General features: G+C 27.0%; 1 protein-coding gene across 3 annotated transcripts in view; it reads right to left on the reverse strand.

The window, feature by feature from the left end:
* LOC112602585 (LIM domain transcription factor LMO4.2-like) overlaps positions 1 to 6,318 on the reverse strand; it is a 66,530-nt gene extending 60,212 nt beyond the window's left edge. For 2 of the 3 annotated variants that reach the window (XM_025350748.1, XM_025350747.1), the window contains exon 1: positions 6,158 to 6,236. The gene's annotated coding sequence lies outside the window, so the exon portion shown is untranslated. Of the gene's footprint in view, positions 1 to 6,157 lie in introns of all 3 variants that reach the window. The other variant, XM_025350749.1, reaches the window with a different exon arrangement.
* Positions 6,319 to 13,470: the final 7,152 nt, after the last annotated feature.

Consider the following 13,470-nt stretch of genomic DNA (forward strand, 5'->3'; position numbering starts at 1 on the left):
AATATACATTTTTTTTTTATAAATTAACTAAAAAATGAGAAAGATATCTTTGAAAACGTATCTAAGGTGAAGGAGATCGGTAACTTCTACACACATATCAAAATGGCCTCCCATATAATATGGTTTTCGTATGGAGCTCTTAAATTAATTTTATTAATTTTTATAATACTATACACTGCAGATTGCAGTACAATATATATTTTTATTGTTATATCTTATTCGATTATTCTCTTAGTAGTGAATTTCATCTGGATTCATTGGTATTTTTAAATTCTTAAATGATGGGTTTTTTACTTTAGGGTTATTTAAGGGTTAACTTTTGCTTAAATTTACGTTTATTAGTTTTTCTGAGTCATTTATATTAAAGGGAATAATGCTTTTGAAAAAAACATATTACATTTTATACATAATGTTTTTTAAAATATAATGTAGATATTATTTATACATTTTATGCGTGTTTAAACTAGCTTAAATTAGTTTGAAAGAAAATTAAATAACATATGTACCAATTATATACAAATTATTAATTAGATGGTAAAAAAAATACAGAAATATGACTACTATAAATTATAATATACTTATAAATTTCAGTAACTATTAAAATAATATGTTATATGAACTTATTTTGTACGCAAAAAAAAAAATGAATATAGATTATATAACTTTTATATTTATTCGTAACAATGCAATAGTTAATAATAACCATAATAGTATTATAATAAATTTTATTTTATTTGTTAATAAGTATAAAATTTTAACTTGTCAAAAACAATAAATTTATAAACCATAAACTGTAAGATAAGTTGATAGTTTTCAATTTTTTAACAATATTTCAAATGTACGATTGTGTATTGCAAATTTCAATCCATAATTATTTTTAAAATTCCATTATGTTGTTTAAACATACAAGATCTACCTTTTTTTACACGTAGAACGATTAACAAATGTAATGCAAGGCCGCACGATCATTTACATTTTACAAATCGATTAATTTCAGTATAATTATTAAAGGTTTAGTGTCTTGATAATTATTATTTATCAAATATGATCAATTATATGATATATATATATATACATATATATAATTATTCGACTTTAATGTCATCGTTTATTTAATGTTCGTACGACAGTAAAAATGTGATGTTATTGCTGTCTGTCTGTTTTTCAAATAGCCTATATTTTACTGCTATATCAACGTTGTACGTCATTAATATAATCGCAGCATTCATATAAATAGTAATTGTCGAAAATAACTAGCGATTTAATTTCTAAACAAACTGTCTTGAGATTAACTTTTTAATTATTATATAGTAACCAACAAAAGTCATTCGATAAACTGCCATAACGTTTTAATGCAATTTTTCAATAATTGGAGTCATGAACATTTTCACATCGTAAACAAATATCATGATAGTTCAGAAACGTGGTAAACATTCCCAGAATATTGAACAACGCATTAAACTGCTCAGAACAATTAATCTTGATTTATGGGGCATTCTTAAAAATATTACGACTAAACCCTGTGAGGATAATACTAATCACGGGAAAATGACGCTCACATAAAACAACATGGGATTTATACTTCCTTTTTCCGGATTTTATGGTTCGCAAAGTTAAGAGATGGAATAGGATCACTATACTTAGCTTTACTATAATATGTAATATAGATATATAAAAGAATAAAAATATATTTTTGACCTATCTATTGACACCGACAATCGGTCACATGTATATCGAGCGTATTTCTGTCGTGTGTTATTAAGTAAAAAGAGTTGTTTTTAAAGATAAAGTAGAATATTTTTATTTATTTATTTTTATATTGATCTTATTTAAGACCAACAATTACGGCCATTAGCTGTGGATAGGAACAGTAGGTTTTTTGTGTAAGGTTTATTTGGAAAGTTTGGTTAGTATGATTGGAACACGTGTGTGTGTATGTATGTGTGTGCGCGCGCGCGCGTGTGTGTGTGTATGTCATTAATTCGTCACTAAGAACTCGGGTGGTCACCCATCCGAGAGCTAGTGACGCCGGCTGATGCTTGACCTCAGAACACATTAGTGACTGAGGCCAACCACCGCGCCACACCAGGTCACAAGAGTAAATTTATTATTATTATAGTAAATTATGAAAAATATCTGAAAATGTTGTTTCTACCTTGCCTCAACAAACCGTCCAATACGTTTATTCATTTTGTTTTAGAATGCAATGCTGTTTTTTCATCCTAACCGATTTTAACGTGACAGTAATTTGTAAACATTAGTAACCCTCTTTCCTAACATTAGGCAAAAACCTTTCCCAATGGCTTTAATTATAACATTACACTAAATGCAGATTAAACCATATACGAGTTATTAAAAATATGACTTTTCGACAATCAATGAAAAAAGAAAAAAATAGTAAGATATTTCAAACTAACAGGCATGATTCGTGCTGTCGGAAATTTTCTAATTAAAATATCTCTGAAATAAGAATACTATCAAGTATCGAAAAAGAGGCCAATTATCTGTTTTTATTTTTGTATAAAATGTGCGTTTTTGTTATTTATAAAGAATGTTTTTAGCTTATATTAAACCGTATTATAAATAATATATCAATATACATGATAATTAAGCCGAGAACGTAACATATTTTATTTATTATATTATATTATATTATCATAATATAGTGCTATAGTATATCGAATGTTAAGTTTTAGAAAAAATTGTTTAAATATTCAAAAATTAAAATCAAAAATATTTGAAGTATTTAACTAGCTTACAAATTTTAACGATTAAAGTAATAATTTACAGAATATAAAATAACAATAATCTATAAATTGAATATTATCTAGGAATTTATATACTTTTTTATAGAAACCCGCAAAGACCAAGTAATTCATATACTTTGTATGAATACTAAATAATAAAATTACTATTATAAACAATGTTATGTATGGAAATATGTGAGTTGTAATTTATAGACCAAAAACCAATTTAATCAATTTTGACAAAAACCCTAGTTTGTTTTTAAAGATAACAGAAAAGTTTAGAAAGTATATTAAACCACGTCTAATTTTTAAGTCTGAAGAAACTTTTTTTTATTTTTATGTTGATTACATAATCTACTGTGGGTACTATCAATAATAATAAAAGCCATATTTTAAAATTGTTAATTTTTACAAAAGAAGTACTCCTGAAACCGATTAGCAATACTTTAACCAAAATACACTAAGCGTTGAATCCAATCCGACGCAGGTGAATTGTTTACCTGAGGTTTGTTAACATAGAAAGATCATTAAAACCAAAATATATCAAATGCTGTTTTCTATAATTATTATTAATTTTTCCAGGGTTTAATCAAGTATAAACAACTAGTTTTATATATATATATATACAATTTATAATAAATAGCAATCATTATTAATTATTTAATTTAGTTTATTGTTGTATTTAGTATTTGTCATGACCCAAGATAGTTTACAATAACCCTTTCATATATTTTAATCGTTATATTATGTTTAAACTAATTTTTGAAAATTCAAAATACTATCCAACTTGTTTTATTGAGTATCCTTTAAATTAATTTAATTACAAAAATTCAACGATCTATGTAGTTTTAATAATAACACTGTTTTATGTATTCTAATAATAGCAATAGAAACTTGTTAAAAATCTCTTAGATTAGATTAATATAGCGAGAATTCTGGTTTATACATTGATATTTAAGTTAGGTTTTTTAAAAACTGATATTTTATTTTAAATTTGCTATGACATAATTGGAAAATTAATATCATGGCTAGATTATTAGAGTATATTAGAAACAAAACCACTATGAAGAATTTTGTCTGGGTACGAGATTTCTAAATTTTTAGCAGACAAAATAATATTTTGACTTGATTTTAGCTACTATCATTCATTATTTTTAATTAAATAAGTACTTATAAATCATAAATGAATGTATTATGTTTAACTTAGTAATAATAGTAACTAATTGTTGATCACGTCTGTAGTACGCAGAATAAACTATAAAGTAAACAATTTTATGCCAGGCACAACGAACTGTAGTTTTTAATATTATTAAAAAACCATTAAATGTATTATTCTACTTTTTTTTTGATCAGCTGTTTTTCCAATGTCAATTTTTATAAAATGATAAATTATATTCACTTTTTAAATCGTCGTTTGAATTTTTTAAGTAAAACAACATAGTACCTCAATGGGTTGTACAGTATGAATTTACACTCATACAAATAAAACCCAGGTAGTTAATATATTATATTTAAAAAAATATACGTATTACTCTAATAATATGTGATTATAACTATTAAAAAAAGAAAATTCCATTTTCACGATTTTATTACAACTAAACTTTAGCGTAAACCGTTCAAAGTATACGACATCAATGATGCTATTAAAATATTTGTTTTCAGAACAAATACACTATAAACATTTTTATCTTAAATTTTTAGTTTTTACTTCCTTATACATTAAATAAACCTGACTAAAGTTAACAGTCGTTATATTTATTCTAATATCTTAATATACCTCGTTATTTCTACTATATAATATATAATATGTTTTAACTTTTAACATCTATTTCTGAATATTATGTTAGCTATATTATGTAAAGGTAATTTAAAACTACACAGTCATCAATAAATATATTATAATAGTAGGTAGGCACATATATGTTTTATATATGTTATATTCTTTTTTCAAACAATTTTGTCAACCTTTGAATTAATAGTCCAAGTCTTTCGCAGGTTTCTTTCGCAAATACATAAACTAATAGTAAGAAATTAAGAAATTAGCTATCACAAAGAAATTAAAAACTAACTCTTTAAATACCATAGAAAAAAATTGATCATCGAATAAAGTAACCACCTGTATTCGGTTACGAAATAAAAAATATTTGAAATCGAAATATTTCTAAACACGTGCTATAACATTTTTTTTTTTAAACTGAAACCAATTTTGAGACAAATTTTTTGGTAATTCTACTAGTTATTTTTGATATTTAAAAATCAATTTTTTAAACAGGACACTACTTTTCTGAATTCGATGATAAAACAAAGTTTAATTTTTCCAATTTTAGTATAAAAAATTACAAATACAAAACATACGTCTTACTTTTAAAAACAAAATTAATGTATACAATATATCTGTGTATTTATTAATGAATTAAAGCATATTTATTTTTAAAAAAATCACGTATATAGCTTTATAAGTTATAAGTTATACAAGTTTTCGATAATTTAATTGTTTACATTAAACCATAAACATTATAGTAACCAACATACAAAATACTACTTAACAGAATATTTTCCTCTGTCATCAAATCACAAGAAATCTATGCAGCACTAACATTTTCAAATCAAATATCTACAGTAAACTTGTGGAATTTATAGCGCGAAATTTCAATTATATAACATAAAAATTTAATAATACCGATTATTCATGATCAAGATAAAAGATAAACGAATTAAAAAATAATTTAAATAAACGTCATAAACCTACATCCGATTTCGTATCAAAAATATCATTCATAATTCACATTTGAAATGTACATCTATAGCGGTTGATGAAAAAATATAAAACAATAAGATTGCATTAAACTGGTATTTCAATATACTAAAAATACCACCAACTCGAGACTAAAAGTCTTATACTATTGACTAAATTTCTAACGATACTAAAAACTATCCGGAACCTAAATGAAATTACTCAGACCATAATATCTAGGTTGGTCATATGTATGTGCTAAAGGTGAAAAAAAGCTTATGTCACGAATTCTAATCTTAATAATGCATATAATTTCGATGTTGAAAAATGTGTATAGCATTTAAGTTATTGAAGCACAAAGGCAAGGTTTTAAATTATATTAAATATATTTTATTAATGAATAATTAAATATTGTAATAGTAAAATATCGTCGAACAAATCAGAAAAATAATAGTCGTGTTTTTTGAAATTTAAGAATTTTGGACGTTGGTTATTCGCAACGAAAATTTTATACCATTAGAATAAAAATAAAATAGACCGCAAAACTACTCCTTTTTAGGAACAATGTATACCCATTACGCGTTCGTATAGTGCGGTAAGACACGAAGTGGATTTCAAAAGTTGTCGTACAATCAATAAATACCAATAACAATGTATAGAAATATATGAATCTCACCTGGTTTTGTGATAAATATAATAATTAAATATATTTATTAAAGTTTTGCGAGTCGCAATGCCTTTTCGAACGCGTGCGAGTTGTTTGGTCGTCAACTGTGTCGCAGAGGTCTCGTGGAGGCGCAGGCCGCGTGCCGTCCAAACAGCGTGCCGGCGGTGACTGCGGTCACCGGACCGACGCGCCGTCGTCGCGCACTTTTGTCGAAGCCCACACGGTGGGCGTAACCCCGAGACGGCGAGCGCGGGCGCCTTGACGCGCTCACGCTCCGCCCGGCTGGCCCACGTGCACCGCGACGCCGCGGACAGTCTATCGCCGGGTGACCCATATCCGGCGGTTCCCGTGGGCGAGTTTTCACCCAGTACCCGACTTTTGGGGCGCCTCCTTTTCTTCCGCCCAAACTCCTCGTTACCGCCACCCCCGCCCAGCCCGTCCACAATTCTCTGCCCCCCTCCCAAAAAACCAACCACGAGGGGGTGCGCGCACTCCCCACCACACACACACACACATCTACGCACGAACTGTACCCATACATACACGCGCGCGCGAACGCTCGCCTAACCGCCTACAGCTTTTTTTTTCATACACTGGCTCCTTTTTATCTTTACGATATTTTACGACGAATTTCATAATAATAATAAAATACTTGTACGACGTCCATTATATTATATCGTTAAATCTTTTCGTATTATTATTTTTTTCGTTTCGGCGACCATTGCGTATTATGTTTCTTTGCGATTCCAAAGTCTATTAATATTATTATTATTATTACTATGCCTTTAAATGACCGGCTCTTGCAAATTTTTTCTCCGATGATTTTGTTTTTATATAATTTTTCTTTCGTGCACCGCGTTATAGTTATTTCCATCCTTTTTACTTATCTCAGGACATAGAACATTATTCTAACTGCGACTGCAGTGTGTGAAAAAAAAATAACACCTCTGATTTGCGTGCGATCCACTAAAACGATTTGTCCGAATAACATAAGTAACGTCGTGGAGGTCGGATAATATTATATAAAATTTTTATAATATATCAGTTTAGAGTATTAAAAACTAAATGTTTTTTTTCTATGTCCTCTATATTCCAAAATACTACAAAACTGTTTTCAATAAGAATTATATCAACAGATTCCTTAAAAAATATGGGAGAAGGGGGTTGTAGCTTCGTTGCTGTATTGTTTAATATTTTGTAATTTGCGCTAATAAACCTAATCTAAAACATAGTATCAGCTATTGTATTTAAGAGGCAAAGTGTGTAGTTGAGGTTTGTATATTTAAAACACCCTAAATCGATTTTGAAAAAAAAAAAGTGATTGAGAATATTTCAACTGAAAGAAAACAAGAAGGATAGGTCGATTATTCAATTTATAAATCATTCATCCACAAGTGAATTGTTCATCTTAGTTTTATTTATATTCCGGTAATACTAGATAATATTGACTAGTTATTAAACATACATAGAAATGTTTGTGCATTTTTTAGTAGGTATTCAATATTCTCGAAAACTACTGAATCAATTTGCACCAAATTTTGCACACATATTCCTTGAGACTCAAAGAGTGTTTATAGTTTCGTATTTTTTTAAACCCATATAGGTGACTTGCACAAGAATTTAGTTTTGGCTCACCAAAATTTAATACTAGTGGGTTATATATAATATGTGCTATCTATTGGTTAAAGAGGTCAAAAAAACTTTAATATTATAATCTATATATAATATATATATTAATAAATGTATACTTTTAACATTTATACCTACTTAAAAACTACTCAACAGAGTTTATGGACAATTGTTCTTGGAGACATTATGAAAATACAGAGAGTAGTTTTGACTACGATTGAAATTATGCAAAGTTCTATATCCAATTAGCCACAGGCAGTTTCTCATCTTGGTCGAATTTGTTTACAAAGTAAGCTACATTGATCATTGATAACGATTTCTTCATGAATTGTACACTAAAACTGAAATACATCTGTAGTCCGTATCTTATAATTGTTAATTTTAGTATATTCCGAGTAGAATCGGGTTATACAGCTTATAATATATATTATTAATTTTTATAAATACAACATTTTACTGATAAAACCTAGTTTTATTAATTTTATGTATAGAAAGTTATAAAAAAAAATTAACTTAACATTTTTAAATATAGAATTTGTAGGTTTAATTCCTCTAACAATCAAAATGTATATTCTTATATAGTTTTATATCAAGTCATATGAGAAATATAAAAAATGGTGATTAAATTTAATATTAAAAATATGTTATTAACTATAAATTATTATAAAATTCAAGTATAATTTTTCTTTAATCAAATATTTGCAAAGAATCTGTTATAACTGACTTCTGATAGTAATGCAACTCAACGTTTTTAATTAAAAATATAATATTAAACAAAATTAATAAAATTGTATAATAAATATAAACATTTTATAAGTAATGGCATTTAAATCAAATAAATTCTTTTAAGAGATGATATGCAAAATTTTTGATATGTAATTTGGATATTCTAAATTACTAACAATCCTCATGACCTCATTCAATCATTCTGTTAAGAATTTCTTAATCGAAATAAAACGCATTTTCACTATAAATTACTGCTTTTTTTATGAGCAATAGTTTTTACCGTTTTTCACATTTAACTTATAAGTTGTATGATGTGAATAAAATAAATTATTTTTTTGAATCAATACCTAGTATTTTCTTTTTATAATACATTTTTTTTTAAAACGATAAATTTCCTATTTTTCTCTCTTTTTTCAATTTTCGTCATTTTTCCTTCTAATAGTTGATTACTTTATGTTAGAAATATCAACAAACCTTTGTTTACTTTTATGTATTTTAAAGTTTAAACGTATTCGTATGTAATATAAAATACATGTTTAATGAAACATACTATACGTACCTACATAATATATATTATATATAGTAAAAACGTTAATTTAGAAGTACTTGCACTTAAATACTCAACGAATTTGCCTAAATAATAGCAAATTCTTCCAACCATTTATAATTTATAACGAATTCAATAAATATGTTCAATAATATTAAAACCAAAAAATTATTAAAAGTTTTTATGTTTAAATTATTTTGAGAAACTCATTATTTTGTTATTCAAATTTTTAATGCCTAATAATAATTTCCTAGAATACATCTTTTTCTAGCTATACAATCATATTTTTTCTAACAAGTGTATAAAATATGTATGTTACGTTAAAATTACAAATAATATAATATGTTTTCTCTTGCTTTTTACTCATATATTATAATTATTATATTAAAAACCCGGTTGAAAAAGATAAAATTTATTATTTAAGTATATTAGGTACTACATTAGCTATATAGGCTTTACAATTATACTAGCCACTAAGTATTTATACACATTTTTATTATCATATGTATTAGGTAAACCTATTTGTATTTTAAAAATTATTAATTATTTAGTAGGCTTGGCTACTGTGAAATTTTGAGTTACACAATAGACTTATAGATCGGCATTTACATTAATTTTTAGTATATTTTACATTATTTTTGTGTCCGTGCAGCTATTATATTTTCAACAATAAACCGATCGGTAGATATACATATATATATATAATTCAGATAGTTTAAAAAATACAAATTTATTATGTTCCTAAGTTTACGTATAAAAATCTATAGTATTGAAGAACAGTTTTAATTGCTAACTACTAACTAGTATAATTTAGCATAAAATTATCTATTATAAAAAAAATCTTTAATGTTATCTAGGTTAGGTTGTAAAACTAAATTTTGATATTTCTTATCATTTTAGCTAATATTTTTATGAGTTTTGTAATAATTGGTATATTTGCTATAGAAAATCATTTTGGACCAATATTCGACTAATCAGTATAAGTAAATATGTATTTAGTTTTTATGATTTTTAAATGGTTTCCGAATTATGCAAAAACCAATAATAGATACAAACATTATCGATAACGGGATATCTCGTAAATTACTTTGATATAATCTTTACACACATTTAAAAAAAAAAAATGTTGATAGTTTATACGATTGTTTGGAAAGCGCTCGCGTCATTTTTTTGAATCGACTGCGGCACAACAGGTTAGGTCAGATTTTAAATATTTTATTTCTAACAGCAAATTTCACATCAAGTTTTCCAACAAATCCGAACTCTCGTCGCGAGAACGCGCCGACCAGTCTCAACGAGCTCTCGGAAGGGATGGGTGAGTGGGGTTGGTGTGTACTAGCTGTATATTATTATCGTTGCGTGCCGGATGTACCGGATGGTGGGCCGCTGCGGTACGCAAATATACGATATTATAACGTACGAGCCGGTCGTTATTCATCGAATTAATTGCCGTTCGTGGACACTTTGGAGCGCCAGCCGGTCAAACTTGGGCCATAAAGTCGGGCGGCCGCGATGAGGGATGTGCGAGCGCCAAACTCGCTCGACGGAAATTACGACGGTGAATATCATCGTCATCGTTGTTATAATAATAATTATTACAGTTATTATTGTTATATTCGTGAGATTTCAGAAGAGGAAGAGAGTTGCATGCACACCTTTGAACTACTGGGAATAATCATCGCATCTCGAGTAAGTTTTTATGTGTGTGTGTGTGTTGGGGGAGAGGTGTGTACGTGGGTGTAAGTATGCGCGCTAACGACGCGTAATAATAACGTAGCTCTTCGTTTATAACATAAATACGGCACGCTCGCGTGTAATTATACACGGTGACACGCGTTCCTATTAATCAACTACGTGAAAATAGCGCAAAGTCGGTGCTAATTTTTTAATTGTTAATTATCATACTTTTGGTTCGGCAAAACTTTCGTCTACACGCGCCACGCGCGCACCGTCTCGTTTATTATTACCGTGCTTCTTATATAAGATACAGCTGCAATTCGAAATCACTATATAGGTTTGTATTTTATTTCGTGTAAAACATGCAAAGCTCACTTCCACTCATCCACTACTTTGTTTTTACGAAAATATGCTATTGTGGTGTATACTATTATGGTAATATTATAATATTCCACCATTAAAAATTTCTATAAAATTCGATTTTTATCGATCTTATCTGTTTACTTTTATACTTCCGTACAATAAGTACTTATACATAGTATACAGTATACACACATAATATTTAACAATAATGCTGTAAGAATTATTGAGAGCTGCTAAATTGGAAATACTTATATACACAATTTTTCTAAAACGCCATGATTAAACATTACAATTACTCGTACATGATTATCTATAATTAAAAAAAAAGAAATGAGTATAATTATAACGAGGTCTTATATATATATATATATATATATATAACAGCTGTATATTATAATCGACAACTACCACTTAAAAAATGGCTACTGAACAAATAAACGCATAGTTATAACACATTACTGAAAAGTGAAAATACAAATTCGCGATTATTTTATTATTATTATTATATATCGACAATTGTTTTACTGACTTACTTTTACACCATAGGTAATAGGTGTTATGATTTAAACTGTACAGATTTTTATAATTTGTTTTAAACTCGGAGCTGTACTTGTATTTTGGGTCATTGTGCGCCGATGTGGTGTCAAAGACGGTAAGACCATACTGCTAACTCAAAATGAATACAATTCAATGTAACATGATATGACTTGAAATAATACTGTTACTTGCGAGTATACGAAAAAAAGATAACATATTTTTATTTATTTATTTATATTAATGTATTATGGAAAATGGCATTTAACAAAATTACACAGGTCAACAATATTTGACGGAACAACAAAATTATAAAAGTTGCAAAAGAGCTAAACTCAAACTGGCTATGGGCGCTTTAAAATTTAAGTTACATTTAAAACACAAGTGTTAAGATTTAATATTGTGTAATATTCCTAATTTTTTGGATTATTTATGATTTTTTTAAATATTGTTATACCTTACTAAACATGATTTATATACGTTTCCCACAAAGGTCGACGCACACTCATAATATTTAATAATTATGTTACAGAAATTATTGGGTACTGTGTATAATTTTTGAATTACACAATATCTAAAACGGTCGTAGCTAAATATTTTTATGTTTTATATCGTGTTCCTTTTTTTTTTTTTAATGTAGACGTTTTTCGATTCATAAATTGTATGCCCCGACGTATTACCTTTTTTTTTTTTTTTTTTTTTTTTTTATAAAATCGACGTATTACCTGTACCTACGTCGGTTACCTATTATACCATGGAAATCTCTGTAAAAAACAAATATAAATATAATGCAAATATAATTGTAATTGAAAACAATAGAGTATATTTCTTTTAAATACACAATTTCTCGTTGTACTATATATCTACGTAAGCTACGTTATTGTTTATACACTTATAGTCATTAGTCATGTAATGTATATAGTGTTTAATCGGTATGAAAATAAATGTACGGCAAAATTTCCGCTATAGTAAACCACATATAGCTTTATAGAGTTTAGATTGTGAAGTTATTGATTCAAGTTTATAATATAATATAGCAGTTACTAATTAGTATCCACTATACGAAATAATAGTATATACCTACAATGAATGTACAACAGTTACACGATATAGAAACTAATGTTTAAGTATGTTACAGGTTATTAGCGGTAATAGAAAAGTTTTACATTGATAAATAAAATGATAAAATATTATAATAATAAGTATAATATACGAGGTGGAACACCAAGATAACCGTTTGCTTAAGCTATATTTTTATAAGATAACGCAGGAACACTGCACATATTGGGTCACTTTGACTAAACGTATATACAATTTAAAGCATTATAGATTAAAATGAAAACTACGTTGTATGATTGTACTTGAAGAATTTAATTATTTTTAGCAACAATAATTATACAATTATTTTACATAATTTTATCTTTAAAGCTGTATTAAAAATAAAAAATAAATATTTATGAATATACATATTTTCATATATATTTGTCACGCAAAAATATGATTGATAAAATTATTAATTAATTAAAATATGTACAAAAAAGTATATAATTAAAAAAAAAAAAAAAAAATGCCTTCTAAAAGCAAAAAAAAAAAACTCAAAATATGATTTTATAAGCAAAATTTGCTTAATCATAGCTTATAAGTATTTTTTTCTTACTTTGACATTTTTATGATTTTAATAAATAAATATGCAAATGTTACAAGTCCTTTGTCCTAATCATATTATAACATAATATACCACTGTATATAGCTTAAATTAATACATAAATATTTATTCTTTTTATCCCTTTTACACAAGTTAAAAAAAAAAAATTAATAATCGTGCAATGTTTAATAGGAAAATATT

This window comes from Melanaphis sacchari, unplaced genomic scaffold, assembly GCF_002803265.2.
Source record: "Melanaphis sacchari strain LSU unplaced genomic scaffold, SCAv2.0 Contig8_pilon_pilon, whole genome shotgun sequence".
NCBI lineage: Eukaryota > Metazoa > Arthropoda > Insecta > Hemiptera > Aphididae > Melanaphis > Melanaphis sacchari.